Below are 5,882 nucleotides of genomic sequence, written 5' to 3' on the forward strand. Positions count from 1 at the left end.
GTCCACGAGTCACGACACAATAGATTTTCTATTTTGTCTGTGATTCCGGGGCCTGAGTTATTAAATGTATCTATTTATTAAAGTACTACTTTTTTTTCTTTCAACAACGACATTTCAACGGTCTCATAAAATAAAATCTATAAAAAGAAACATTTAAAAATAACCCAACAATAATTACACTCAACTTTGCACGGAGACCTTTTCGAATTAAATATTAATTAATAATGGAATGTAAAGGTAATATTTCGTATTTGACTTTATGAAAAATGTCATCATTTGAGTATAATTCATGTGGATTTCAATAAGTAGTAGATATCAACAAAAGAGAATTTAGTAAATGATTTTAAATTAACTCTGCTGGTAATCATTGGTATTCTAAAACACATTACAAGTTATTACCAATAGCAATTTACCATTGATAAACTCATTTTTCAATTTTATGTACAAGGTTTTGTTTTGTTCCTTAAGTAAATGGAAGAAAATAAAAAGCAACAAAACACAATTTGTTTCATGAATACTACAATGTACTGACATAATTATTTAACATGTCCTTTTACGCCTTTTCAATAAAACCTAGTTCCCTTAAATGGCTGCAACATGATCCAAAAGGTATTTAGTCGAGACTAGAATGTGTATTAGGATATAATTAGGGTGTGTGGGATTCTTTGGCATTAATCAGCATTAGCTTGTTTTATTTTTAGGACTTATGTTAGTTTGATCTTGTTCTGAATGATTAGACCGGTATCAAAGTTAGGTTTATGGCTTATATTATATAAAGATTTATCTGTATTGATGTTCTACTTTTTTTTTTAAAGTAGGGAAATCTTGCATAGCACGGCCGGGGAAAGGGCCGTGGGTTATGTCGGATTCCTACCGACCAAAACCCCCACTGTGATTCGTCAAGCCGCATCAACGACGGGGCCACGGTTATAGGTAGAATTCGCCCGTGACCCCATCAGCAGCTGCCCGTCTCCAGGCCAACACAAACTATGAGCCCGCCAGCTCTAACCTCACGGGGCGGCGTGAGCGGAACACGTCTCACGCCGCCTCATCTCACCGGACGATGGACTAAATCCCCGCTCCATCGCCCGGCGCCCCTCGATTGATGTTCTACCTAATTAAGACATACATATTATATTTATATGTATGTAATATAGCAATTAATACAAAATGAAGAAATACTAATACATTTATGATTTGAGCGCCACAATAAAATCTGATAATTGACTGCATTTAACGACAAACAATTTTTCGTGAGCTTTTCCTTATAATTTTAAAATACATTTAAAAATAAGCTAAAATATTTTCCTCAAAGCACATCAATTAAAACTCATAAAACCATAAAATAATCTGGTTAAATACACGACCACAATCACTTAGGAGGAGGTTATTACGTGTACGTAGTATCGCAAAAGGATCCGCTGTTATCTTAATAGGCTCCCCGTTCAGCCCGCGGTCAGCCTACTACATACGGTAATTATAAATGGGCTAGCACAAATAAATACATGTGAAACGAGATAGAATTTAAAAAAGGTGTGTGTGTTACTGAAAATATACTTTTGAGGAAATAGGATAAACTGAATGACAAAAAAATACCTGAAATGGTTATAAAGTAGCACTTTAAAAGAAAAACTTTTGAAGCAAAACTTATAAGTATTGAGAGCTTTTGATTTCAAATAACTATGACAACTTTTAGATTAGGTAAATAATTAATATGTATGTTTCAGAGAGGAAAGATTTTTTATACAAGTCCAAAAATAAGCTTCAATATTTTCTACTTAATTGATTTTGAAAATTCTTTTATAGACAGGAAGCTATATTATTTCTGCGTGAATGCGTGATACCAATTTTTTTTCTGGGTAGGAACCAGGATGCGCGGCTAGTATCTACTGTTTAAGTAAATAAGGCAGTAATGTTGCTCTTTAAAATAAATATGAAAACATTTTATACAAACAATAATATTATCTTGAAATTTTGAGATAATCCTATTATGAAACAACGGTTACAGCTGTTTTTGTAAGCTGTTGATTTTAACCAACCGTAAGTATTATAATACAATCTAGCTTTGTTAAAGTTTGATATTCTGTGTGGGTTTGGGTTTTTGTTTAATCTAAGTACAGCATAAGCTTAAACTATGCCTCTGAAATTTGACACCTACGCTGTCTCAAACTTTATGTAATAATGTGTATATTACATTATATAGTATTGTAGAATTGTGTAGAACATGAATTATTAATTAGGATAATAATTTCTTACGTGATGTATGAATGTGTTCACTACGTAATTAAAAAAAAATACTACAACTGAGCAAGTACCGTAATCTTGGGAATATGGGAAATTGAATAAAAAACTAACAATGTTTTTGGCATTGAAATGAATGAAATAGGATATATGCTGTGGATATATGTATGTTTACCCATGATTCTTGGAAATACAATAAATTGTTATATTTACAACATAACTCACATTTTTTGTTCACAAAAGCACACAAAAATATTTTTTGAATATCCCTTGAAGTACGAATATGGTCCTTATCGAAAAAGTCAACATGTACCACGGGCGAAGCCGGGCGGAACTCTAGTGATATAAAAAATTATTAATAGTAGACATCTCCTATGGAAAAAGATAATATTAAGTCGTATCTTACAATCATTGATGACAAATCACATTTGCTGTAATGAGTACAAATTCTTGTACGCTTTTTTCTCCTTAAAAGTTTCTGTTGATAGGGAGGTGTAATGTCACCTCCCTATGGCAATGTCCACACAGAAGATGACTTCAGTCACCAGTTTAAACCACATTTAGTTGGCTCCATATCTCACAGCGTTACTATTAAATCAAGAACTAAGCCACCCACCAACTTTTACTATTATGTGCCACGATTGCCGCGGTCAGGCTTAAAGTTTATCTCAAGTTTAAACCACTTTGCCGGTTAGTTGAATCTAAGTATTGACGTTAAAAACTTAATTACGCTGTAACAATAAATTCCCCGGGTTTAGATGTTTAGTTTTAATCAGATCTTTGAACTATTTAAGGGTTACTTGTTTCCGCACTAATTTTAGCTCGCTAATATGCTTCCAAAAGTTTGGCATGGATATGAAGATACATTATCAACGCAAAATCTTTTAAGAATTTACATGAAATTTGATATGCGGAAAGATTATGGAAATGACATACAGGCTTTTAAATCAGATATCGTGCGAGTAAAAGCCTGTGGGCTGAAATTATATTATAAATGTTATAGTGTTTGCGTTAGTTTTTTAAACAGCTTCTTTGTAAAATTACTCAGATTTATGATACAACAAACTTTTCGCCCGTAGTTTCGCGCGCGGTGTCATCCGGGTAACTAATAATATTGTTTTTTGATTCAGAATAACAATTGTTTGCAAATATAATATAAGGTGATCATTCATACCTTTAATAAAAATAATACGATAGTCAACGGGTATAATCCAATAAAATATAAGTCGACCAAGTTTTCTGACAAACAATCGTAAAATAACTATAAAACCGAACTTCATCATAGACAAATAGGTAGGTTACTATAAAAACGAAAAAAATAGTCGGAGGTTTATGTAGTATAATATATTATCTACTGGGGAATAAATATTTGCTGTCGTATATATCTTGAATTACCTGTTCTATGTACTTACAAAACATTAATAGACGCAAAAATATTTATGTCAATGTAATTCACAATAAGCTTGTATTTATTAGAATAAATAGCTAGATACTAGATACTGTACACTGTTAATATTTTGTTATTCCATATTACAACACCAATGAAATTTTTTAAAATAAGCTAATACTTGAATTAAAAAACGGTGATGAGAATATAAAAAAAAAGACGGGTTGCACTCCGGGAGTGCCGGCAGAAGTGAAAACTTGATTATTAATGTTCAGCATGTTTGATATTTTGGAATGGTATCCGTCTTACGCATGGAATATAAGGGCTAAAAAAAATCCGTCTTACGCTTTTTCGATCAGGCCACGTGTCCTGACGCGAGTTTAAGATTTTATACCCAACGCCGCTAAAGAAGTTTTCACATCAAAAATTAAAACGACCTTTTTTATATTACATCGCGCATGCAAGTTACGCATATTATTACCCTTCTAGCATTGAATTATTTTTATTTGAAATCTAAACCAATGAGTTGCTCTGGTTAACAATTTAATTTACATGAAAACAACGTTCTATACATTTGCTATCATGATAAACTGTACAATGTTTGATGAGATGACATTTGTAACAACCAACTCTGATGAATGGAGGATTTGATCCGCCTGTCATCACGCTTAGTCAATGCGGGGCCATGATTTGAATATTAATAACTTAAAGCTGAACATTCACTGTGCGTAGATTTTAAGTCGGTTAACTGCAAATGTTCCTGAAACAACAATTTTGTGTGGATTTTTAGATGCCTTAGATAGTTCTCTTATATGCATTACCGCCTAGACCAGCATGACCGCCTCCTTGGCACAGTGGTTGACACGTGAGCCTGGAAGGAGTCCTGGGTTCGATTCCCGGTGGAGACGAAGGAAAAAAAATGATCAGTGAAACAGATGTATGCACAATGCATCTGTCCCTTACTCCACTTGGGGACACTTCACTTTTTTTAGGGTACTGGAAAATTTGGTACAAAATATCTGATTCTTAGTTTTATAAACTTTGAGGGCTTAGTAAAAGCCTCAGCTGTTGGGAGAACTATTTCGTATTCATATATCGAAATCAATAAAATTCACGTTATATTACATTTTTACCTTAGTTAATGTAATCTAACGGACTGCATTTGTAGCGTTGTGAAGATTCAGTTTTAAAATATTGGATTTCACATTCAGTTTAGGACTCTCAACTCTGTGTAGTTTGAGTGGAAATCTGAATTTGTTTTAAAAAATATAAATATATTTACAACGAATTCTGTTTGTTTGTAACACGAGTATCTAAATTTTTAGTATTTATCGTACATTTATTAAACAATACCTGAGAGTGTAGTACCGTTTAAATTTACAATGGTAACAAGATGTCAAGTTCCCTAAACATTTATGTTTGTAACGCCTTTTATGATATTTATTTTTCGGTTGAAAGAGTTCGTTATAGCATGTTTGATTTGTATCTTATATTGTTTCGTTAAAACCGCTCTTATCTCAAATAAATCCCGATTGAAATCACCCTTCTTGCAAAAAATTGAAACTCTTTAGGAAATAATAAGCGAGCGGAAAGCGAAGAATTAACCATTACATGAGATTTTTTCGACCTCAGAATATTCGAACGAGGAAAATTGTTTCTCTGTTTACTCTGTAACGATGTACGTTCTAATATTAGCATTTTATGAAAAAGTTACTTCATTCAAACAATTTTTGAATGGAAAGTTGAGCTGGCAATGATTAATTATTTTCTGGGAACATTAATGTAATCTAAAATTTTTGAACATTAAAATCCGGTCCGTGATATTGGGTTTTGCGACTTGCGTTCCGTTACTTAGCTAATTACAAATGTCTGGAATACACAAAGAGAATTAGTAAGGAGCTTATTAAATCAATATATTGTTTCTAATGTTTGCTGTCTCGAACAAATAAATAACTACAAATGAACAACGAAAACAAGATATCTTTAAATGTTTGAATTTTCACTTTAATTCTTTGCTGAAATTTTCGAATCATAATTTTTTTATAAAAACTTAATTATACGTTTTTCCTTCGTATTTTTTCCAGTTTCTATTTTCCGCAGTTTATAATAAGGTATACATATTATAGTTAACAGAAAGGTTTTTTGATACTGGATATAAAAAGCTACTAGCAATAAAAACAAAGTTACAATTAAAAAACGTGTTCATTGAACAATTCTGAAGAGAGGTGAATAAGTAGAATAATATTATACGATT

The sequence above is a fragment of the Colias eurytheme genome, chromosome 8, assembly GCF_061535395.1.
Source record: "Colias eurytheme isolate Ceu_HAF_F1 chromosome 8, ilColEury1 Martin Lab GWU primary, whole genome shotgun sequence".
Lineage (NCBI taxonomy): Eukaryota > Metazoa > Arthropoda > Insecta > Lepidoptera > Pieridae > Colias > Colias eurytheme.